We start from the raw sequence: 22,444 nt of genomic DNA on the forward strand, positions 1-22,444 counted from the left end.
CTACCCTGGCCATCAGTGATGGATGCGTGAAGTATGGTATGTCTCAGGCAAAAAAGAGCTTGTTGATTAAGCCACTACACACCTGTCAGCTGGTATTGGTGTTGTTCTGCCCTTTACTGGCAAGACATCAATTCATAGAGCTTTAACATATACATTCAGTTTTTCAGCAAACTCCAGAAAAGGTAACCAGTATCCAAATATTGCATTATATTAATTGAACCACGTCATTTGGTAGAGTACTAGAGTCATTGAATGGAGCATAAGAGAAAGAACAGTTGCCAAAGTTGCCTGCATTTATTGCACATTAAAACCTGAGAACAGCAAGCCAGCTTAAAGGTCCAGCTGGTTTTATTCATTCTACACTATAACAGGTCCCACCGTGATTTGAACTCAGATTGCTGGATTCATAGTCCAGAGTGCTTACCTATACACCAGGGAATCTCCAGATGCTGCCAAATGAAGCAAGTGTGCACTGGAAAAGTGAACAGTGTTACACAGACACTAGTTTTAATATATTTCAAATACTAACCCTTATGACAAAAATAAGGAAGCACTTGAAAACTAGGGTAGGGTTATAAAAGAGGAATTGGGGATTGTGTCTGGGATCGCACTTCATGCCCAAACTTGAATGGAATGCCCAAAATGTGTTTTTAGCATTATGTGACAGAGATCAGCAAGGATACTTAGCTAAGAGTGTGTTTATTTTAAACCATCGTGCAGGCTTGGCCTCATTTCTGTGCCGGTTTCAGTTTTTTTAGACTTGTCATGAGTGTTTAGTGCACATAGTATTCTGTTTCTGGAACAAGATGAGCTCCATGACAATGCCACTGTGAGTCTCCCAGTTGGTGGAGTAACCGAGTCAATCATTGCATCGAGAAAAGCTACAACCTGCCAACAGTAGGTCCCACCGAGATTTGAACTCGGATCGCTGGATTCAGAGTCCAGAGTGCTCACCATTACACCATGGAACCTTTCCACATTGCTAGCTTTATGTTGTTGAACAGGTTCTTCCACACAATTTGATTCATTTCATTATTGTCTCCAACTTGACAACTTGGAGATTTGGCTGATCATGTAGCAAACTAAAAAAATGTCAATACGAGGCAGTTTGGGTACATCTAAGCACTGTGTCACTTTTATCTCAGTGTGTGATGTTCATTGCATCTATCCAGATGCACTGTAACTTGTATAACATCAAAATCTATGGATTTGGCAAATAGAGTCAGTCTCAAATAGACTCTCATTAGTGATTATAGGGCATAGATGAAAGACTACCTTTGATACGTAACTAGAGGGGTGCCAAAGCCATGCTCCTTGAGCTCCACAGCCCTGCTTGCTTGTCAGCTATCCGTGCTTTACCCACTGCTCCTGCACTTTCTGTCTGATTGAACACACCTTAGGTGATTCCCCACCTCTGACGAATGTGGAAGAATGGATCCAATGTGTTTTCCAAGTGTCAGCTGTTGTCCTTAAAAAACAACATTTGTCAGAAGTGGGATTTGAACCCACGCCTCCAGGAGAGACTGCGACCTTAACGCAGCGCCTTAGACCGCTCGGCCATCCTGACAACAGAACAGGCTTGGTTTGGTACTCCAAAAAAAATGCGCAAAGACAGCATTTAGATTAGGCGTAATTATTGTAAATCAAATGTGCAAACTCGTCATCAGCCTATCTCTTTATCGGTTTATTGCTACCCTGGCCATCAGTGATGGATGCGTGAAGTATGGTATGTCTCAGGCAAAAAAGAGCTTGTTGATTAAGACACTACACACCTGTCAGCTGGTATTGGTGTTCTTCTGCCCTTTACTGGCAAGTCATCAATTCATAGAGCTTTAACATATACATTCAGTTTTTCAGCAAACTCCAGAAAAGGTAACCAGTATCCAAATATTGCATTATATTAATTGAACCACTTCATTTGGTAGAGTACTAAAGTCATTGAATGGAGCATAAGAGAAAGAACTGTTGCCAAAGTTGCCTGCATTTATTGCACATTAAAACCTGAGAACAGCAAGCCAGCTTAAAGGTCCAGCTGGTTTTATTTATTCTACAGTATAACAGGTCCCATCGTGATTTGAACTCAGATTGCTGGATTCATAGTCCAGAGTGCTTACCTATACACCAGGGAATCTCCAGATGCTGCCAAATGAAGCAAGTGTGCACTGGAAAAGTGAACAGTGTTACACAGACACTATTTTTTAATATATTTCAAATACTAACCCTTATGACAAAAATAAGGAAGCACTTGAAAACTAGGGTAGGGTTATAAAAGAGGAATTGGGGATTGTGTCTGGGATCGCACTTCATGCCCAAACTTGAATGGAATGCCCAAAATGTGTTTTTAGCATTATGTGACAGAGATCAGCAAGGATACTTAGCTAAGAGTGTGTTTATTTTAAACCATCGTGCAGGCTTGGCCTCATTTCTGTGCCGGTTTCAGTTTTTTTAGACTTGTCATGAGTGTTTAGTGCACATAGTATTCTGTTTCTGGAACAAGATGAGCTCCATGACAATGCCACTGTGAGTCTCCCAGTTGGTGGAGTAACCGAGTCAATCATTGCATCGAGAAAAGCTACAACCTGCCAGCAGTAGGTCCCACCGAGATTTGAACTCGGATCGCTGGATTCAGAGTCCAGAGTGCTCACCATTACACCATGGAACCTTTCCACATTGCTAGCTTTATGTTGTTGAACAGGTTCTTCCACACAATTTGATTCATTTCATTATTGTCTCCAACTTGACAACTTGGAGATTTGGCTGATCATGTAGCAAACTAAAAAAATGTCAATACGAGGCAGTTTGGGTACATCTAAGCACTGTGTCACTTTTATCTCAGTGTGTGATGTTCATTGCATTTATCCAGATGCACTGTAACTTGTATAACATGAAAATCTATGGATTTGGCCAATAGAGTCAGTCTCAAATAGACTCTCATTAGTGATTATAGGGCATAGATGAAAGACTACCTTTGATACGTAACTAGAGGGGTGCCAAAGCCATGCTCCTTGAGCTCCACAGCCCTGCTTGCTTGTCAGCTATCCGTGCTTTACCCACTGCTCCTGCACTTTCTGTCTGATTGAACACACCTTAGGTGATTCCCCACCTCTGACGAATGTGGAAGAATGGATCCAATGTGTTTTCCAAGTGTCAGCTGTTGTCATTAAAAAACAACATTTGTCAGAAGTGGGATTTGAACCCACGCCTCCAGGAGAGACTGCGACCTTAACGCAGCGCCTTAGACCGCTCGGCCATCCTGACAACAGAACAGGCTTGGTTTGGTACTCCAAAAAAAATGCGCAAAGACAGCATTTAGATTAGGCGTAATTATTGTAAATCAAATGTGCAAACTCGTCATCAGCCTATCTCTTTATCGGTTTATTGCTACCCTGGCCATCAGTGATGGATGCGTGAAGTATGGTATGTCTCAGGCAAAAAAGAGCTTGTTGATTAAGACACTACACACCTGTCAGCTGGTATTGGTGTTCTTCTGCCCTTTACTGGCAAGACATCAATTCATAGAGCTTTAACATATACATTCAGTTTTTCAGCAAACTCCAGAAAAGGTAACCAGTATCCAAATATTGCATTATATTAATTGAACCACTTCATTTGGTAGAGTACTAAAGTCATTGAATGGAGCATAAGAGAAAGAACTGTTGCCAAAGTTGCCTGCATTTATTGCACATTAAAACCTGAGAACAGCAAGCCAGCTTAAAGGTCCAGCTGGTTTTATTTATTCTACAGTATAACAGGTCCCATCGTGATTTGAACTCAGATTGCTGGATTCATAGTCCAGAGTGCTTACCTATACACCAGGGAATCTCCAGATGCTGCCAAATGAAGCAAGTGTGCACTGGAAAAGTGAACAGTGTTACAGAGACACTATTTTTTAATATATTTCAAATACTAACCCTTATGACAAAAATAAGGAAGCACTTGAAAACTAGGGTAGGGTTATAAAAGAGGAATTGGGGATTGTGTCTGGGATCGCACTTCATGCCCAAACTTGAATGGAATGCCCAAAATGTGTTTTTAGCATTATGTGACAGAGATCAGCAAGGATACTTAGCTAAGAGTGTGTTTATTTTAAACCATCGTGCAGGCTTGGCCTCATTTCTGTGCCGGTTTCAGTTTTTTTAGACTTGTCATGAGTGTTTAGTGCACATAGTATTCTGTTTCTGGAACAAGATGAGCTCCATGACAATGCCACTGTGAGTCTCCCAGTTGGTGGAGTAACCGAGTCAATCATTGCATCGAGAAAAGCTACAACCTGCCAGCAGTAGGTCCCACCGAGATTTGAACTCGGATCGCTGGATTCAGAGTCCAGAGTGCTCACCATTACACCATGGAACCTTTCCACATTGCTAGCTTTATGTTGTTGAACAGGTTCTTCCACACAATTTGATTCATTTCATTATTGTCTCCAACTTGACAACTTGGAGATTTGGCTGATCATGTAGCAAACTAAAAAAATGTCAATACGAGGCAGTTTGGGTACATCTAAGCACTGTGTCACTTTTATCTCAGTGTGTGATGTTCATTGCATTTATCCAGATGCACTGTAACTTGTATAACATGAAAATCTATGGATTTGGCCAATAGAGTCAGTCTCAAATGGACTCTCATTAGTGATTATAGGGCATAGATGAAAGACTACCTTTGATACGTAACTAGAGGGGTGCCAAAGCCATGCTCCTTGAGCTCCACAGCCCTGCTTGCTTGTCAGCTATCCGTGCTTTACCCACTGCTCCTGCACTTTCTGTCTGATTGAACACACCTTAGGTGATTCCCCACCTCTGACGAATGTGGAAGAATGGATCCAATGTGTTTTCCAAGTGTCAGCTGTTGTCCTTAAAAAACAACATTTGTCAGAAGTGGGATTTGAACCCACGCCTCCAGGAGAGACTGCGACCTTAACGCAGCGCCTTAGACCGCTCGGCCATCCTGACAACAGAACAGGCTTGGTTTGGTACTCCAAAAAAAATGCGCAAAGACAGCATTTAGATTAGGCGTAATTATTGTAAATCAAATGTGCAAACTCGTCATCAGCCTATCTCTTTATCGGTTTATTGCTACCCTGGCCATCAGTGATGGATGCGTGAAGTATGGTATGTCTCAGGCAAAAAAGAGCTTGTTGATTAAGACACTACACACCTGTCAGCTGGTATTGGTGTTCTTCTGCCCTTTACTGGCAAGACATCAATTCATAGAGCTTTAACATATACATTCAGTTTTTCAGCAAACTCCAGAAAAGGTAACCAGTATCCAAATATTGCATTATATTAATTGAACCACTTCATTTGGTAGAGTACTAAAGTCATTGAATGGAGCATAAGAGAAAGAACTGTTGCCAAAGTTGCCTGCATTTATTGCACATTAAAACCTGAGAACAGCAAGCCAGCTTAAAGGTCCAGCTGGTTTTATTTATTCTACAGTATAACAGGTCCCATCGTGATTTGAACTCAGATTGCTGGATTCATAGTCCAGAGTGCTTACCTATACACCAGGGAATCTCCAGATGCTGCCAAATGAAGCAAGTGTGCACAGGAAAAGTGAACAGTGTTACACAGACACTATTTTTAATATATTTCAAATACTAACCCTTATGACAAAAATAAGGAAGCACTTGAAAACTAGAGTAGGGTTATAAAAGAGGAATTGGGGATTGTGTCTGGGATCGCACTTCATGCCCAAACTTGAATGGAATGCCCAAAATGTGTTTTTAGCATTATGTGACAGAGATCAGCAAGGATACTTAGCTAAGAGTGTGTTTACTTTAAACCATCGTGCAGGCTTGGCCTCATTTCTGTGCCGGTTTCAGTTTTTTTAGACTTGTCATGAGTGTTTAGTGCACATAGTATTCTGTTTCTGGAACAAGATGAGCTCCATGACAATGCCACTGTGAGTCTCCCAGTTGGTGGAGTAACCGAGTCAATCATTGCATCGAGAAAAGCTACAACCTGCCAGCAGTAGGTCCCACCGAGATTTGAACTCGGATCGCTGGATTCAGAGTCCAGAGTGCTCACCATTACACCATGGAACCTTTCCACATTGCTAGCTTTATGTTGTTGAACAGGTTCTTCCACACAATTTGATTCATTTCATTATTGTCTCCAACTTGACAACTTGGAGATTTGGCTGATCATGTAGCAAACTAAAAAAATGTCAATACGAGGCAGTTTGGGTACATCTAAGCACTGTGTCACTTTTATCTCAGTGTGTGATGTTCATTGCATCTATCCAGATGCACTGTAACTTGTATAACATGAAAATCTATGGATTTGGCCAATAGAGTCAGTCTCAAATAGACTCTCATTAGTGATTATAGGGCATAGATGAAAGACTACCTTTGATACGTAACTAGAGGGGTGCCAAAGCCATGCTCCTTGAGCTCCACAGCCCTGCTTGCTTGTCAGCTATCCGTGCTTTACCCACTGCTCCTGCACTTTCTGTCTGATTGAACACACCTTAGGTGATTCCCCACCTCTGACGAATGTGGAAGAATGGATCCAATGTGTTTTCCAAGTGTCAGCTGTTGTCCTTAAAAAACAACATTTGTCAGAAGTGGGATTTGAACCCACGCCTCCAGGAGAGACTGCGACCTTAACGCAGCGCCTTAGACCGCTCGGCCATCCTGACAACAGAACAGGCTTGGTTTGGTACTCCAAAAAAAATGCGCAAAGACAGCATTTAGATTAGGCGTAATTATTGTAAATCAAATGTGCAAACTCGTCATCAGCCTATCTCTTTATCGGTTTATTGCTACCCTGGCCATCAGTGATGGATGCGTGAAGTATGGGATGTCTCAGGCAAAAAAGAGCTTGTTGATTAAGACACTACACACCTGTCAGCTGGTATTGGTGTTCTTCTGCCCTTTACTGGCAAGACATCAATTCATAGAGCTTTAACATATACATTCAGTTTTTCAGCAAACTCCAGAAAAGGTAACCAGTATCCAAATATTGCATTATATTAATTGAACCACTTCATTTGGTAGAGTACTAAAGTCATTGAATGGAGCATAAGAGAAAGAACTGTTGCCAAAGTTGCCTGCATTTATTGCACATTAAAACCTGAGAACAGCAAGCCAGCTTAAAGGTCCAGCTGGTTTTATTTATTCTACAGTATAACAGGTCCCATCGTGATTTGAACTCAGATTGCTGGATTCATAGTCCAGAGTGCTTACCTATACACCAGGGAATCTCCAGATGCTGCCAAATGAAGCAAGTGTGCACAGGAAAAGTGAACAGTGTTACACAGACACTATTTTTAATATATTTCAAATACTAACCCTTATGACAAAAATAAGGAAGCACTTGAAAACTAGGGTAGGGTTATAAAAGAGGAATTGGGGATTGTGTCTGGGATCGCACTTCATGCCCAAAATGTGTTTTTAGCATTATGTGACAGAGATCAGCAAGGATTATTATTTTAAACCATCGTGCAGGCTTGGCGTCATTTCTGTGCCGGTATCAGTTTTTTTGGAATTGTCATGAGTGTTTAGTGCACATAGTATTCTGTTTCTTGAACAAGATGAGCTCCATGACAATGCCACTGTGAGTCTCCCAGTTGGTGGAGTAACCGAGTCATTCATTGGATCGAGGAAAGCTACAACCTGCCAACAGTAGGTCCCACCGAGATTTGAACTCGGATCGCTGGATTCAGAGTCCAGAGTGCTCACCATTACACCATGGAACCTTTCCACATTGCTAGCTTAATGTTGTTGAACAAGTTCTTCCACACAATTTGATTCATTTCATTATTGTCTCCAACTTGACAACTTGGAGATTTGGCTGATCATGTAGCAAACTAAAAAAATGTCAATACGAGGCGGTTTGGGTACATCTAAGCACTGTGTCACTTTTATCTCAGTGTGTGATGTTCATTGCATCTATCCAGATGCAATGTAACTTGTATAACATCAAAATCTATGGATTTGGCCAATAGAGTCAGTCTCAAATGGACTCTCATTAGTGATTATAGGGCATAGATGAAAGACTACCTTTGATACGTAACTAGTGGAGTGCCAAAGCCATGCTCCTTGAGCTACACAGCCCTGCTTGCTTGTCAGCTATCCGTGCTTTACCCATTGCTCCTGCACTTTCTGTCTGATTGAACACACCTTATCCAGGTAAGCAGTCTTGGAGAATAGGTGGTTCCCTACCTCTGACGAATGTGGAAGAATGGATCCAATGTGTTTTCCAAGTGTCAGCTGTTGTCCTTAAAAAACAACATTTGTCAGAAGTGGGATTCCAACCCACGCCTCCAGGAGAGACTGCGACCTTAACGCAGCACCTTAGACCGCTCGGCCATCCTGACAACAGAACAGGCTTGGTTTGGTACTCCAAAAAAAATGCGCAAAGACAGCATTTAGATTAGGCGTAATTATTGTAAATCAAAAGTGCAAACTCGTCATCAGCCTATCTCTTTATCAGTTTATTGAAGTTGCAACTGGATTCTGGACTTCCTGACTGGGAGACCCCAGTCAGTCCGGATCGGGAACAACATCTCCAGCACCACCACACTGAGCACTGGAGCCCCTCAGGGCTTTGTGCTCAGCTCTCTGCTGTTCACTCTGCTGACGCACGACTGTGTAGCAATGCACAGCTCAAACCACATAGTCAAGTTTGCTGATGACACGACCGTGGTGGGTCTAATCAGCAAGAACGACGAGTCAGCCTACAGAGAGGAGGTGCAACGTGCAACGATTAACAGCCTGGTGTGGAGCAAACAACCTGTCTCTGAACGTTGACAAAACTAAAGAGATGGTTGTGGACTTCAGGAGAGCACAGGGTGACCATTCTCCATTGATCATCGATGGATCCTCAGTGGAGATAGTCACGAGCACCAAATTCCTTGGTGTTCATCTGGCGGACAACCTCACCTGGTCAGTCAACACCAGCTCCATCACCAAGAAGGCCCAGCAGCGTCTCTACTTCCTGAGAAGGCTGAGGAAAGCCCATCTCCCTCCCCCCATCCTGACCATGTTCTACAGAGGGACCATTGAGAGCATCCTGAGCAGCTGCATCACTGCCTGGTTTGGGAACTGCACCGTCGCGGATCGCAAGACCCTACAGAGGATAGTGAGGACAGCTGAGAAGTTCATCGGAGTCTCTCTGCCCTCTATCATGCACATTTACACCACACGCTGCATCCGCAAAGCCAACAGCATTGTGGACGACCCCACACACCCATCACACACACTCTTCACACTCCTGCCATCAGGAAAGAGGTTCCGAAGCATTCGGGCCACCACATCCAGACTATGCAACAGTTTTTTCCCACAAGCCATCAGGCTCCTCAACACACAGAACTGAAATAGAACTTAAACACACTGCAAACCGAACTCAGCACATTCTCATCACTCACTACTCATCTCATTCCACCACCACTTATTTATTATTTATTTACTTTTATCATTCTACATTTACTGCACTACACTGTTTACCTGCTGTTTTTTTTTTGCACATTCCAATGCAATTGCACTTTTTTTACATGCTGGACATTTAAATGCACTATACCGTTTACATGCTGCTCTTTTTTTTAACACCCCTAGCACACTTAACTGAACTGTACTGTACTGTAAAATAGTATACAGTAGGTTTACTGGTCAGCACTGTCTTGGGTCTTGTGTCTTGTGTCCTGTCCTGTGTTACTTGTGTTGTCTGTCTACACTGTCCGTCTGTACTGTTTTTTCGTCTGCACTGTTTGCACTTGGTTGCACTCGATGCACTTTATTATAGCTTGTGTTGTTTGTAGCACCTTGGTTCTTGGAGAAACGTTATCTCGTTTCTACTGTGTACTGTGTACCACTGTGTATAGTAGAAATGACAATAAAAGCCACTTGACTTGACTTGACTTGACTTGCTACCCTGGCCATCAGTGATGGATGCGTGAAGTATGGTATGTCTCAGGCAAAAAAGAGCTTGTTGATTAAGCCACTACACACCTGTCAGCTGGTATTGGTGTTGTTCTGCCCTTTACTGGCAAGACATCAATTCATAGAGCTTTAACATATACATTCAGTTTTTCAGCAAACTCCAGAAAAGGTAACCAGTATCCAAATATTGCATTATATTAATTGAACCACGTCATTTGGTAGAGTACTAGAGTCAATGAATGGAGCATAAGAGAAAGAACTGTTGCCAAAGTTGCCTGCATTTATTGCACATTAAAACCTGAGAACAGCAAGCCAGCTTAAAGGTCCAGCTGGTTTTATTCATTCTACACTATAACAGGTCCCATCCTGATTTGAACTCAGATTGCTGGATTCATAGTCCAGAGTGCTTACCTATACACCAGGGAATCTCCAGATGCTGCCAAATGAAGCAAGTGTGCACAGGAAAAGTGAACAGTGTTACACAGACACTAGTTTTAATATATTTCAAATACTAACCCTTATGACAAAAATAAGGAAGCACTTGAAAACTAGGGTAGGGTTATAAAAGAGGAATTGGGGATTGTGTCTGGCATCGCACTTCATGCCCAAACTTGAATGGAATGCCCAAAATGTGTTTTTAGCATTATGTGACAGAGATCAGCAAGGATACTTAGCTAAGAGTGTGTTTATTTTAAACCATCGTGCAGGCTTGGCCTCATTTCTGTGCCGGTTTCAGTTTTTTTAGACTTGTCATGAGTGTTTAGTGCACATAGTATTCTGTTTCTGGAACAAGATGAGCTCCATGACAATCCCACTGTGAGTCTCCCAGTTGGTGGAGTAACCGAGTCAATCATTGCATCGAGAAAAGCTACAACCTGCCAACAGTAGGTCCCACCGAGATTTGAACTCGGATCGCTGGATTCAGAGTCCAGAGTGCTCACCATTACACCATGGAACCTTTCCACATTGCTAGCTTTATGTTGTTGAACAGGTTCTTCCACACAATTTGATTCATTTCATTATTGTCTCCAACTTGACAACTTGAAGATTTGGCTGATCATGTAGCAAACTAAAAAAATGTCAATACGAGGCAGTTCGGGTACATCTAAGCACTGTGTCACTTTTATCTCAGTGTGTGATGTTCATTGCATCTATCCAGATGCACTGTAACTTGTATAACATGAAAATCTATGGATTTGGCCAATAGAGTCAGTCTCAAATAGACTCTCATTAGTGATTATAGGGCATAGATGAAAGACTACCTTTGATACGTAACTAGAGGGGTGCCAAAGCCATGCTCCTTGAGCTCCACAGCCCTGCTTGCTTGTCAGCTATCCGTGCTTTACCCACTGCTCCTGCACTTTCTGTCTGATTGAACACACCTTAGGTGATTCCCCACCTCTGACGAATGTGGAAGAATGGATCCAATGTGTTTTCCAAGTGTCAGCTGTTGTCCTTAAAAAACAACATTTGTCAGAAGTGGGATTTGAACCCACGCCTCCAGGAGAGACTGCGACCTTAACGCAGCGCCTTAGACCGCTCGGCCATCCTGACAACAGAACAGGCTTCGTTTGGTACTCCAAAAAAAATGCGCAAAGACAGCATTTAGATTAGGCGTAATTATTGTAAATCAAATGTGCAAACTCGTCATCAGCCTATCTCTTTATCGGTTTATTGCTACCCTGGCCATCAGTGATGGATGCGTGAAGTATGGTATGTCTCAGGCAAAAAAGAGCTTGTTGATTAAGACACTACACACCTGTCAGCTGGTATTGGTGTTCTTCTGCCCTTTACTGGCAAGACATCAATTCATAGAGCTTTAACATATACATTCAGTTTTTCAGCAAACTCCAGAAAAGGTAACCAGTATCCAAATATTGCATTATATTAATTGAACCACTTCATTTGGTAGAGTACTAAAGTCATTGAATGGAGCATAAGAGAAAGAACTGTTGCCAAAGTTGCCTGCATTTATTGCACATTAAAACCTGAGAACAGCAAGCCAGCTTAAAGGTCCAGCTGGTTTTATTTATTCTACAGTATAACAGGTCCCATCGTGATTTGAACTCAGATTGCTGGATTCATAGTCCAGAGTGCTTACCTATACACCAGGGAATCTCCAGATGCTGCCAAATGAAGCAAGTGTGCACTGGAAAAGTGAACAGTGTTACACAGACACTATTTTTAATATATTTCAAATACTAACCCTTATGACAAAAATAAGGAAGCACTTGAAAACTAGGGTAGGGTTATAAAAGAGGAATTGGGGATTGTGTCTGGGATCGCACTTCATGCCCAAACTTGAATGGAATGCCCAAAATGTGTTTTTAGCATTATGTGACAGAGATCAGCAAGGATACTTAGCTAAGAGTGTGTTTATTTTAAACCATCGTGCAGGCTTGGCCTCATTTCTGTGCCGGTTTCAGTTTTTTTAGACTTGTCATGAGTGTTTAGTGCACATAGTATTCTGTTTCTGGAACAAGATGAGCTCCATGACAATGCCACTGTGAGTCTCCCAGTTGGTGGAGTAACCGAGTCAATCATTGCATCGAGAAAAGCTACAACCTGCCAACAGTAGGTCCCACCGAGATTTGAACTCGGATCGCTGGATTCAGAGTCCAGAGTGCTCACCATTACACCATGGAACCTTTCCACATTGCTAGCTTTATGTTGTTGAACAGGTTCTTCCACACAATTTGATTCATTTCATTATTGTCTCCAACTTGACAACTTGGAGATTTGGCTGATCATGTAGCAAACTAAAAAAATGTCAATACGAGGCAGTTTGGGTACATCTAAGCACTGTGTCACTTTTATCTCAGTGTGTGATGTTCATTGCATCTATCCAGATGCACTGTAACTTGTATAACATGAAAATCTATGGATTTGGCCAATAGAGTCAGTCTCAAATAGACTCTCATTAGTGATTATAGGGCATAGATGAAAGACTACCTTTGATACGTAACTAGAGGGGTGCCAAAGCCATGCTCCTTGAGCTCCACAGCCCTGCTTGCTTGTCAGCTATCCGTGCTTTACCCACTGCTCCTGCACTTTCTGTCTGACTGAACACACCTTAGGTGATTCCCCACCTCTGACGAATGTGGAAGAATGGATCCAATGTGTTTTCCAAGTGTCAGCTGTTGTCCTTAAAAAACAACATTTGTCAGAAGTGGGATTTGAACCCACGCCTCCAGGAGAGACTGCGACCTTAACGCAGCGCCTTAGACCGCTCGGCCATCCTGACAACAGAACAGGCTTGGTTTGGTACTCCAAAAAAAATGCGCAAAGACAGCATTTAGATTAGGCGTAATTATTGTAAATCAAATGTGCAAACTCGTCATCAGCCTATCTCTTTATCGGTTTATTGCTACCCTGGCCATCAGTGATGGATGCGTGAAGTATGGTATGTCTCAGGCAAAAAAGAGCTTGTTGATTAAGACACTACACACCTGTCAGCTGGTATTGGTGTTCTTCTGCCCTTTACTGGCAAGACATCAATTCATAGAGCTTTAACATATACATTCAGTTTTTCAGCAAACTCCAGAAAAGGTAACCAGTATCCAAATATTGCATTATATTAATTGAACCACTTCATTTGGTACAGTACTAAAGTCATTGAATGGAGCATAAGAGAAAGAACTGTTGCCAAAGTTGCCTGCATTTATTGCACATTAAAACCTGAGAACAGCAAGCCAGCTTAAAGGTCCAGCTGGTTTTATTTATTCTACAGTATAACAGGTCCCATCGTGATTTGAACTCAGATTGCTGGATTCATAGTCCAGAGTGCTTACCTATACACCAGGGAATCTCCAGATGCTGCCAAATGAAGCAAGTGTGCACTGGAAAAGTGAACAGTGTTACACAGACACTATTTTTAATATATTTCAAATACTAACCCTTATGACAAAAATAAGGAAGCACTTGAAAACTAGGGTAGGGTTATAAAAGAGGAATTGGGGATTGTGTCTGGGATCGCACTTCATGCCCAAACTTGAATGGAATGCCCAAAATGTGTTTTTAGCATTATGTGACAGAGATCAGCAAGGATACTTAGCTAAGAGTGTGTTTATTTTAAACCATCGTGCAGGCTTGGCCTCATTTCTGTGCCGGTTTCAGTTTTTTTAGACTTGTCATGAGTGTTTAGTGCACATAGTATTCTGTTTCTGGAACAAGATGAGCTCCATGACAATGCCACTGTGAGTCTCCCAGTTGGTGGAGTAACCGAGTCAATCATTGCATCGAGAAAAGCTACAACCTGCCAGCAGTAGGTCCCACCGAGATTTGAACTCGGATCGCTGGATTCAGAGTCCAGAGTGCTCACCATTACACCATGGAACCTTTCCACATTGCTAGCTTTATGTTGTTGAACAGGTTCTTCCACACAATTTGATTCATTTCATTATTGTCTCCAACTTGACAACTTGGAGATTTGGCTGATCATGTAGCAAACTAAAAAAATGTCAATACGAGGCAGTTTGGGTACATCTAAGCACTGTGTCACTTTTATCTCAGTGTGTGATGTTCATTGCATCTATCCAGATGCACTGTAACTTGTATAACATGAAAATCTATGGATTTGGCCAATAGAGTCAGTCTCAAATAGACTCCCATTAGTGATTATAGGGCATAGATGAAAGACTACCTTTGATACGTAACTAGAGGGGTGCCAAAGCCATGCTCCTTGAGCTCCACAGCCCTGCTTGCTTGTCAGCTATCCGTGCTTTACCCACTGCTCCTGCACTTTCTGTCTGATTGAACACACCTTAGGTGATTCCCCACCTCTGACGAATGTGGAAGAATGGATCCAATGTGTTTTCCAAGTGTCAGCTGTTGTCCTTAAAAAACAACATTTGTCAGAAGTGGGATTTGAACCCACGCCTCCAGGAGAGACTGCGACCTTAACGCAGCGCCTTAGACCGCTCGGCCATCCTGACAACAGAACAGGCTTGGTTTGGTACTCCAAAAAAAATGCGCAAAGACAGCATTTAGATTAGGCGTAATTATTGTAAATCAAATGTGCAAACTCGTCATCAGCCTATCTCTTTATCGGTTTATTGCTACCCTGGCCATCAGTGATGGATGCGTGAAGTATGGTATGTCTCAGGCAAAAAAGAGCTTGTTGATTAAGACACTACACACCTGTCAGCTGGTATTGGTGTTCTTCTGCCCTTTACTGGCAAGACATCAATTCATAGAGCTTTAACATATACATTCAGTTTTTCAGCAAACTCCAGAAAAGGTAACCAGTATCCAAATATTGCATTATATTAATTGAACCACTTCATTTGGTAGAGTACTAAAGTCATTGAATGGAGCATAAGAGAAAGAACTGTTGCCAAAGTTGCCTGCATTTATTGCACATTAAAACCTGAGAACAGCAAGCCAGCTTAAAGGTCCAGCTGGTTTTATTTATTCTACAGTATAACAGGTCCCATCGTGATTTGAACTCAGATTGCTGGATTCATAGTCCAGAGTGCTTACCTATACACCAGGGAATCTCCAGATGCTGCCAAATGAAGCAAGTGTGCACTGGAAAAGTGAACAGTGTTACACAGACACTATTTTTAATATATTTCAAATACTAACCCTTATGACAAAAATAAGGAAGCACTTGAAAACTAGGGTAGGGTTATAAAAGAGGAATTGGGGATTGTGTCTGGGATCGCACTTCATGCCCAAACTTGAATGGAATGCCCAAAATGTGTTTTTAGCATTATGTGACAGAGATCAGCAAGGATACTTAGCTAAGAGTGTGTTTATTTTAAACCATCGTGCAGGCTTGGCCTCATTTCTGTGCCGGTTTCAGTTTTTTTAGACTTGTCATGAGTGTTTAGTGCACATAGTATTCTGTTTCTGGAACAAGATGAGCTCCATGACAATGCCACTGTGAGTCTCCCAGTTGGTGGAGTAACCGAGTCAATCATTGCATCGAGAAAAGCTACAACCTGCCAACAGTAGGTCCCACCGAGATTTGAACTCGGATCGCTGGATTCAGAGTCCAGAGTGCTCACCATTACACCATGGAACCTTTCCACATTGCTAGCTTTATGTTGTTGAACAGGTTCTTCCACACAATTTGATTCATTTCATTATTGTCTCCAACTTGACAACTTGGAGATTTGGCTGATCATCTAGCAAACTAAAAAAATGTCAATACGAGGCAGTTTGGGTACATCTAAGCACTGTGTCACTTTTATCTCAGTGTGTGATGTTCATTGCATCTATCCAGATGCACTGTAACTTGTATAACATGAAAATCTATGGATTTGGCCAATAGAGTCAGTCTCAAATAGACTCTCATTAGTGATTATAGGGCATAGATGAAAGACTACCTTTGATACGTAACTAGAGGGGTGCCAAAGCCATGCTCCTTGAGCTCCACAGCCCTGCTTGCTTGTCAGCTATCCGTGCTTTACCCACTGCTCCTGCACTTTCTGTCTGACTGAACACACCTTAGGTGATTCCCCACCTCTGACGAATGTGGAAGAATGGATCCAATGTGTTTTCCAAGTGTCAGCTGTTGTCCTTAAAAAACAACATTTGTCAGAAGTGGGATTTGAAGCCACGCCTCCAGGAGAGACTGCGACCTTAACGCAGCGCCTTAGACCGCTCGGCCATCCTGACAACAGAACAGGCTTGGTTTGGTACTCCAAAAAAAATGCGCAAAGACAGCATTTAGATTAGGCGTAATTATTGTAAATCAAATGTGCAAACTCGTCATCAGCCTATCTCTTTATCGGTTTATTGCTACCCTGGCCATCAGTGATGGATGCGTGAAGTATGGTATGTCTCAGGCAAAAAAGAGCTTGTTGATTAAGACACTACACACCTGTCAGCTGGTATTGGTGTTCTTCTGCCCTTTACTGGCAAGACATCAATTCATAGAGCTTTAACATATACATTCAGTTTTTCAGCAAACTCCAGAAAAGGTAACCAGTATCCAAATATTGCATTATATTAATTGAACCACTTCATTTGGTACAGTACTAAAGTCATTGAATGGAGCATAAGAGAAAGAACTGTTGCCAAAGTTGCCTGCATTTATTGCACATTAAAACCTGAGAACAGCAAGCCAGCTTAAAGGTCCAGCTGGTTTTATTTATTCTACAGTATAACAGGTCCCATCGTGATTTGAACTCAGATTGCTGGATTCATAGTCCAGAGTGCTTACCTATACACCAGGGAATCTCCAGATGCTGCCAAATGAAGCAAGTGTGCACTGGAAAAGTGAACAGTGTTACACAGACACTATTTTTAATATATTTCAAATACTAACCCTTATGACAAAAATAAGGAAGCACTTGAAAACTAGGGTAGGGTTATAAAAGAGGAATTGGGGATTGTGTCTGGGATCGCACTTCATGCCCAAAATGTGTTTTTAGCATTATGTGACAGAGATCAGCAAGGATTATTATTTTAAACCATCGTGCAGGCTTGGCCTCATTTCTGTGCTGGTATAAGTTTTTTTGGAATTGTCATGAGTGTTTAGTGCACATAGTATTCTGTTTCTGGAACAAGATGAGCTCCATGACAATGCCACTGTGAGTCTCCCAGTTGGTGGAGTAAGCAAGTCATTCATTGGATCGAGGAAAGCTACAACCTGCCAACAGTAGGTCCCACCGAGATTTGAACTCGGATCGCTGGATTCAGAGTCCAGAGTGCTCACCATTACACCATGGAACCTTTCCACATTGCTAGCTTAATGTTGTTGAACAGGTTCTTCCACACAATTTGATTCATTTCATTATTGTCTCCAACTTGACAACTTGGAGATTTGGCTGATCATGTAGCAAACTAAAAAAATGTCAATACGAGGCGGTTTGGGTACATCTAAGCACTGTGTCACTTTTATCTTAGTGTGTGATGTTCATTGCATCTATCCAGATGCAATGTAACTTGTATAACATCAAAATCTATGGATTTGGCCAATAGAGTCAGTCTCAAATGGACTCTCATTAGTGATTATAGGGCATAGATGAAAGACTACCTTTGATACGTAACTAGTGGAGTGCCAAAGCCATGCTCCTTGAGCTCCACAGCCCTGCTTGCTTGTCAGCTATCCGTGCTTTACCCACTGCTCCTGCACTTTCTGTCTGATTGAACACACCTTATCCAGGTAAGCAGTCTTGGAGAATAGGTGGTTCCCTTCCTCTGACGAATGTGGAAGAATGGATCCAATGTGTTTTCCAAGTGTCAGCTGTTGTCCAACGCGGTACAACGCGGTTTGGGTACATCTAAGCACTGTGTCACTTTTATCTCAGTGTGTGATGTTCATTGCATCTATCCAGATGCACTGTAACTTGTATAACATCAAAATCTATGGATTTGGCCAATAGAGTCAGTCTCAAATGGACTCTCATTAGTGATTATAGGGCATAGATGAAAGACTACCTTTGATACGTAACTAGAGGGGTGCCAAAGCCATGATCCTTGAGCTCCACAGCCCTGCTTGCTTGTCAGCTATCCATGCTTTACCCACTGCTTCTGCACTTTCTGTCTGATTGAACACACCTTATCCAGGTAAGCAGTCTTGGAGAATAAGTGGTTCCCCACCTCTGACAAATGTGGAAGAATGGATCCAATGTGTTTTCCAAGTGTCAGCTGTGGTCCCTAAAATCCAACATTTGTCAGAAGTGGGATTCGAACCCACGCCTCCAGGAGAGACTGCGACCTGAACGCAGCGCCTTAGACCGCTCGGCCATCCTGACAACAGAAGGGGGGGTTGTTTGGTACTCCAAAGAAATCCGAAAAGACAGCGTTTAGATTATGCGTAATTATTGTGAATCAAATGTGCAAACTCGTCATCAGGCTATCTCTTTATCAGTTCATTGCTATCCTGGCCATCAGTGATTGATGCGTGAAGTATGGGATGTCTCAGGCAAAAAAGAGCTTGTTGATTAAGCCACTACACATCTATCAGCTGGTATTGGTGTTCTTTTGCCCTTTGCTGGGAAGACATCAATTCATGGAGCTTTAACATATGCATTCATTTTTTCAGCAAACTCCAGAAAAAGAGTTCTTAGAGTAACCAGTATCCAATTATTGCATTACATTAATTGAACCACGTCATTTGGTAGAGTACTAGAGTCATTGAATGGAGCAAAAGAGAAAGAACTGTTGCCAAAGTTGCCTGCCGGTTTTATTCATTCTACACTATAACAGGTCCCACCGTAATTTGAACTCAGATCGCTGGATTCACAGTCCAGAGTGCTTACCTATACACCAGGGAATCTCCAGATGCTGCCAAATGAAGAATATGCGCACTGGAAATGTGAACAGAGTTACACAGACAACAGTTGTAACAGTCTGTGGTTTTACTGAGCAGTCCTGAACACTCTGATGCTTGACAGGGGTTTCAATGCTTATTGCATTTCACAGGGAGATATTTCAACTACTAGCCCTTATGACTCTGTTTGGGGTGAAACACAAAAATAGGGAAGCACTTGAAAACGAGGGGTAGGGTTATAAATTAGGAATTTGGGATTGTGTCTGGGATCGCACTTCATGACCAAAATGTGTTTTTAGCATTATCTGAATGAGATCCGCAAGGATATTTACTTAAGAGTGTGTCTATCGTAAACCATTGTGCAACCTTTGCCTCATCTCTCTCCCTCATCTCTCTCCCTGTATTAGTTCTTTAAACACTTGCCATGAGTGTTGATTGCACAAAGTACTCTATGTCTCTGGAACAAGATGAGCTCGTTGACAATGCCACTGTGTGTCTCCCAGTTGGTGGAGTAACTGAGTCACTCATTGGGGCAAAAAAAACTACAACTAGCCAGCGGTAGGTTCCACCGAGATTTGAACTCAGATCACTGGATTCAAAGTCCAGAGTGCTCCCCATTACAACATGGAACCATTTCACATTGTTAGGCTACTTTTGTTGAACAGTTTCTTCCAGACGATTTGATTCATTTCATTATTGTGTGCATATTGACAACTTGGAGATTGGGTGATCATGTAGCAAACTATAAAGTTGTCAATACAAGGAAATTTGGGTACATCTAAGCACTGTGTCACTCTTACCTCTGTGTGTGATGTTCATTGCATCTATCCAGATGAACTGTAACTTGTATAACATCAAAGTCTATGAATTCATCCAGATAAGCAGCATTGGAGAACAGGTGGTTCCCCACCTTTGACTAATGTGGGAGAATGTGTTTTCCAAGTGTCAGCTGTTGTCCCTAAAATCCAACATTTGTCAGAAGTGGGATTTGAACTCACGCCTCCAGGAGAGACTGCACCTGAACGCAGCGCCTTAGACCGCTCGGCCATCCTGACAACAGAAGGGGGGGGTTGTTTGGTACTCCAAAGAAATCCGAAAAGACAGCGTTTAGATTATGCGTAATTATTGTGAATCAAATGTGCAAACTCGTCATCAGCCTATCTCTTTATCAGTTCATTGCGACCCTGGTCATCAGTGATTGATGCGTGAAGTATGGGATGTCTCAGGCAAAAAAGAGCTTGTTGAGTAAGCCACTACACATCTGTCAGCTGGTATTGGTGTTCTTCTGCCCTTTGCTGGGAAGACATCAATTCATGGAGCTTTAACATATGCATTCATTTTTTCAGCAAACTCCAGAAAAAGAGTTCTTAGAGTAACCAGTATCAAATTATTGCATTCCATTAATTGAACCCCGTAATTTGATAGAGTACTAGAGTCATTGAATGGAGCACAACAGAAAGAACTGTTGCCAAAGTTGCCTGCATTTATTGCACATTAAATCCTGAGACCAGCAACACAGCTCAAAGGACGAGCTGGTTTTATTCGTCCTACACTATAACAGGTCCCACCGTAATTTGAACTCAGATTGCTGGATTCACAGTCCAGAGTGCTTACCTATACACCAGGGAATCTCCAGATGCTGCCAAATGAAGAATATGCACACTGGAAATGTGAACAGTGTTACACAGACAACAGTTGTAACAGTCTGTGGTTTTACTGAGCAGTCCTGAACACTCTGATGCTTGACAGGGGTTTCAAGGCTTATTGCATTTCACAGGGAGATATTTCAACTACTAGCCCTTATGACTCTGTTTGGGGTGAAACACAAAAATAGGGAAGCACTTGAAAACGAGGGGTAGGGTTATAAATTAGGAATTTGGGATTGTGTCTGGGATCGCACTTCATGACCAAAATGTGTTTTTAGCATTATCTGAATGAGATCCGCAAGGATATTTACTTAAGAGTGTGTCTATCGTAAACCATTGTGCAACCTTTGCCTCATCTCTCTCCCTGTATTAGTTCTTTAAACACTTGCCATGAGTGTTGATTGCACAAAGTACTCTATGTCTCTGGAACAAGATGAGCTCGTTGACAATGCCACTGTGTGTCTCCCAGTTGGTGGAGTAACTGAGTCACTCATTGGGGCAAAAAAACCTACAACTAGCCAGCGGTAGGTTCCACCGAGATTTGAACTCAGATCACCGGATTCAAAGTCCATAGTGCTCACCATTACACCATGGAACCATTTCACATTGTTAGGCTACTTTTGTTGAGCAGTTTCTTCCAGACGATTTGATTCATTTCATTATTGTGTGCATATTGACAACTTGGAGATTGGGTGATCATGTAGCAAACTATAAAGTTGTCAATACAAGGAAGTTTGGGTACATCTAAGCACTGTGTCACTCTTATCTCTGTGTGTGATGTTCATTGCATCTATCCAGATGAACTGTAATTTGTATAACATCAAAGTCTATGAATTCCTCCAGGTAAGCAGCATTGGAGAATAGGTGGTTCCCCACCTTTGACTAATGTGGGAGAATGTGTTTTCCAAGTGTCAGCTGTTGTCCCTAAAATCCAACATTTGTCAGAAGTGGGGTTCGAACCCACGCCTCCAGGAGAGACTGCGACCTGAACGCAGCGCCTTAGACCGCTCGGCCATCCTGACAACAGAAGGGGGGGTTGTTTGGTACTCCAAAGAAATCCGAAAAGACAGCGTTTAGATTATGCGTAATTATTGTGAATCAAATGTGCAAACTCGTCATCAGCCTATCTCTTTATCAGTTCATTGCTACCCTGGCCATCAGTGATTGATGCGTGGAGAATGGGATGTCTCAGGCAAAAAAGAGCTTGTTGATTAAGCCACTACACATCTATCAGCTGGTATTGGTGTTCTTCTGCCCTTTGCTGGGAAGACATCAATTCATGGAGCTTTAACATATGCATTCATTTTTTCAGCAAACTCCAGAAAAAGAGTTCTTAGAGTAACCAGTATCCAATTATTGCATTACATTAATTGAACCCCTTAATTTGATAGAGTACTAGAGTCATTGAATGGAGCACAACAGAAAGAACTGTTGCCAAAGTTGCCTGCATTTATTGCACATTAAATCCTGAGACCAGCAACACAGCTCAAAGGACGAGCTGGTTATATTCGTCCTACACTATAACAGGTCCCACCGTAATTTGAACTCAGATCGCTGGATTCACAGTCCAGAGTGCTTACCTATACACCAGGGAATCTCCAGATGCTGCCAAATGAAGAATATGCGCACTGGAAATGTGAAGTGTTACACAGACAACAGTTTTAACAGTCTGTGGTTTTACTAAGCAGTCCT

General features: G+C 42.1%; 22 non-coding genes across 22 annotated transcripts; all 22 read right to left on the minus strand.

Moving 5' to 3' along the window:
- Positions 1–899: 899 nt before the first annotated feature.
- Positions 900–971, minus strand: trnaq-cug (transfer RNA glutamine (anticodon CUG)). Its single transcript has one exon. It is a non-coding gene; the product is annotated as a tRNA-Gln (tRNA).
- A 513-nt stretch (positions 972–1,484) lies between these two features.
- trnal-aag (transfer RNA leucine (anticodon AAG)) lies at positions 1,485–1,567 on the minus strand. The gene has a single exon. It is a non-coding gene; the product is annotated as a tRNA-Leu (tRNA).
- A 1,023-nt stretch (positions 1,568–2,590) lies between these two features.
- On the minus strand, positions 2,591–2,662 carry trnaq-cug (transfer RNA glutamine (anticodon CUG)). Its single transcript has one exon. It is a non-coding gene; the product is annotated as a tRNA-Gln (tRNA).
- Positions 2,663–3,175: 513 nt separating this feature from the next.
- On the minus strand, positions 3,176–3,258 carry trnal-aag (transfer RNA leucine (anticodon AAG)). The gene has a single exon. It is a non-coding gene; the product is annotated as a tRNA-Leu (tRNA).
- A 1,023-nt stretch (positions 3,259–4,281) lies between these two features.
- Positions 4,282–4,353, minus strand: trnaq-cug (transfer RNA glutamine (anticodon CUG)). Its single transcript has one exon. It is a non-coding gene; the product is annotated as a tRNA-Gln (tRNA).
- Positions 4,354–4,866: 513 nt separating this feature from the next.
- On the minus strand, positions 4,867–4,949 carry trnal-aag (transfer RNA leucine (anticodon AAG)). Its single transcript has one exon. It is a non-coding gene; the product is annotated as a tRNA-Leu (tRNA).
- A 1,022-nt stretch (positions 4,950–5,971) lies between these two features.
- On the minus strand, positions 5,972–6,043 carry trnaq-cug (transfer RNA glutamine (anticodon CUG)). The gene has a single exon. It is a non-coding gene; the product is annotated as a tRNA-Gln (tRNA).
- A 513-nt stretch (positions 6,044–6,556) lies between these two features.
- trnal-aag (transfer RNA leucine (anticodon AAG)) lies at positions 6,557–6,639 on the minus strand. Its single transcript has one exon. It is a non-coding gene; the product is annotated as a tRNA-Leu (tRNA).
- Positions 6,640–7,626: 987 nt separating this feature from the next.
- Positions 7,627–7,698, minus strand: trnaq-cug (transfer RNA glutamine (anticodon CUG)). The gene has a single exon. It is a non-coding gene; the product is annotated as a tRNA-Gln (tRNA).
- A 538-nt stretch (positions 7,699–8,236) lies between these two features.
- Positions 8,237–8,319, minus strand: trnal-aag (transfer RNA leucine (anticodon AAG)). The gene has a single exon. It is a non-coding gene; the product is annotated as a tRNA-Leu (tRNA).
- A 2,447-nt stretch (positions 8,320–10,766) lies between these two features.
- On the minus strand, positions 10,767–10,838 carry trnaq-cug (transfer RNA glutamine (anticodon CUG)). Its single transcript has one exon. It is a non-coding gene; the product is annotated as a tRNA-Gln (tRNA).
- A 513-nt stretch (positions 10,839–11,351) lies between these two features.
- Positions 11,352–11,434, minus strand: trnal-aag (transfer RNA leucine (anticodon AAG)). The gene has a single exon. It is a non-coding gene; the product is annotated as a tRNA-Leu (tRNA).
- Positions 11,435–12,456: 1,022 nt separating this feature from the next.
- On the minus strand, positions 12,457–12,528 carry trnaq-cug (transfer RNA glutamine (anticodon CUG)). The gene has a single exon. It is a non-coding gene; the product is annotated as a tRNA-Gln (tRNA).
- Positions 12,529–13,041: 513 nt separating this feature from the next.
- Positions 13,042–13,124, minus strand: trnal-aag (transfer RNA leucine (anticodon AAG)). The gene has a single exon. It is a non-coding gene; the product is annotated as a tRNA-Leu (tRNA).
- Positions 13,125–14,146: 1,022 nt separating this feature from the next.
- Positions 14,147–14,218, minus strand: trnaq-cug (transfer RNA glutamine (anticodon CUG)). The gene has a single exon. It is a non-coding gene; the product is annotated as a tRNA-Gln (tRNA).
- A 513-nt stretch (positions 14,219–14,731) lies between these two features.
- trnal-aag (transfer RNA leucine (anticodon AAG)) lies at positions 14,732–14,814 on the minus strand. Its single transcript has one exon. It is a non-coding gene; the product is annotated as a tRNA-Leu (tRNA).
- A 1,022-nt stretch (positions 14,815–15,836) lies between these two features.
- On the minus strand, positions 15,837–15,908 carry trnaq-cug (transfer RNA glutamine (anticodon CUG)). Its single transcript has one exon. It is a non-coding gene; the product is annotated as a tRNA-Gln (tRNA).
- Positions 15,909–16,421: 513 nt separating this feature from the next.
- On the minus strand, positions 16,422–16,504 carry trnal-aag (transfer RNA leucine (anticodon AAG)). The gene has a single exon. It is a non-coding gene; the product is annotated as a tRNA-Leu (tRNA).
- Positions 16,505–17,491: 987 nt separating this feature from the next.
- On the minus strand, positions 17,492–17,563 carry trnaq-cug (transfer RNA glutamine (anticodon CUG)). The gene has a single exon. It is a non-coding gene; the product is annotated as a tRNA-Gln (tRNA).
- A 942-nt stretch (positions 17,564–18,505) lies between these two features.
- trnal-cag (transfer RNA leucine (anticodon CAG)) lies at positions 18,506–18,588 on the minus strand. The gene has a single exon. It is a non-coding gene; the product is annotated as a tRNA-Leu (tRNA).
- Positions 18,589–21,278: 2,690 nt separating this feature from the next.
- trnaq-uug (transfer RNA glutamine (anticodon UUG)) lies at positions 21,279–21,350 on the minus strand. Its single transcript has one exon. It is a non-coding gene; the product is annotated as a tRNA-Gln (tRNA).
- A 341-nt stretch (positions 21,351–21,691) lies between these two features.
- On the minus strand, positions 21,692–21,774 carry trnal-cag (transfer RNA leucine (anticodon CAG)). Its single transcript has one exon. It is a non-coding gene; the product is annotated as a tRNA-Leu (tRNA).
- Between the last annotated feature and the right edge of the window lie 670 nt (positions 21,775–22,444).

Source organism: Channa argus, unplaced genomic scaffold, assembly GCF_033026475.1.
Source record: "Channa argus isolate prfri unplaced genomic scaffold, Channa argus male v1.0 Contig113, whole genome shotgun sequence".
Taxonomy (NCBI): domain Eukaryota; kingdom Metazoa; phylum Chordata; class Actinopteri; order Anabantiformes; family Channidae; genus Channa; species Channa argus.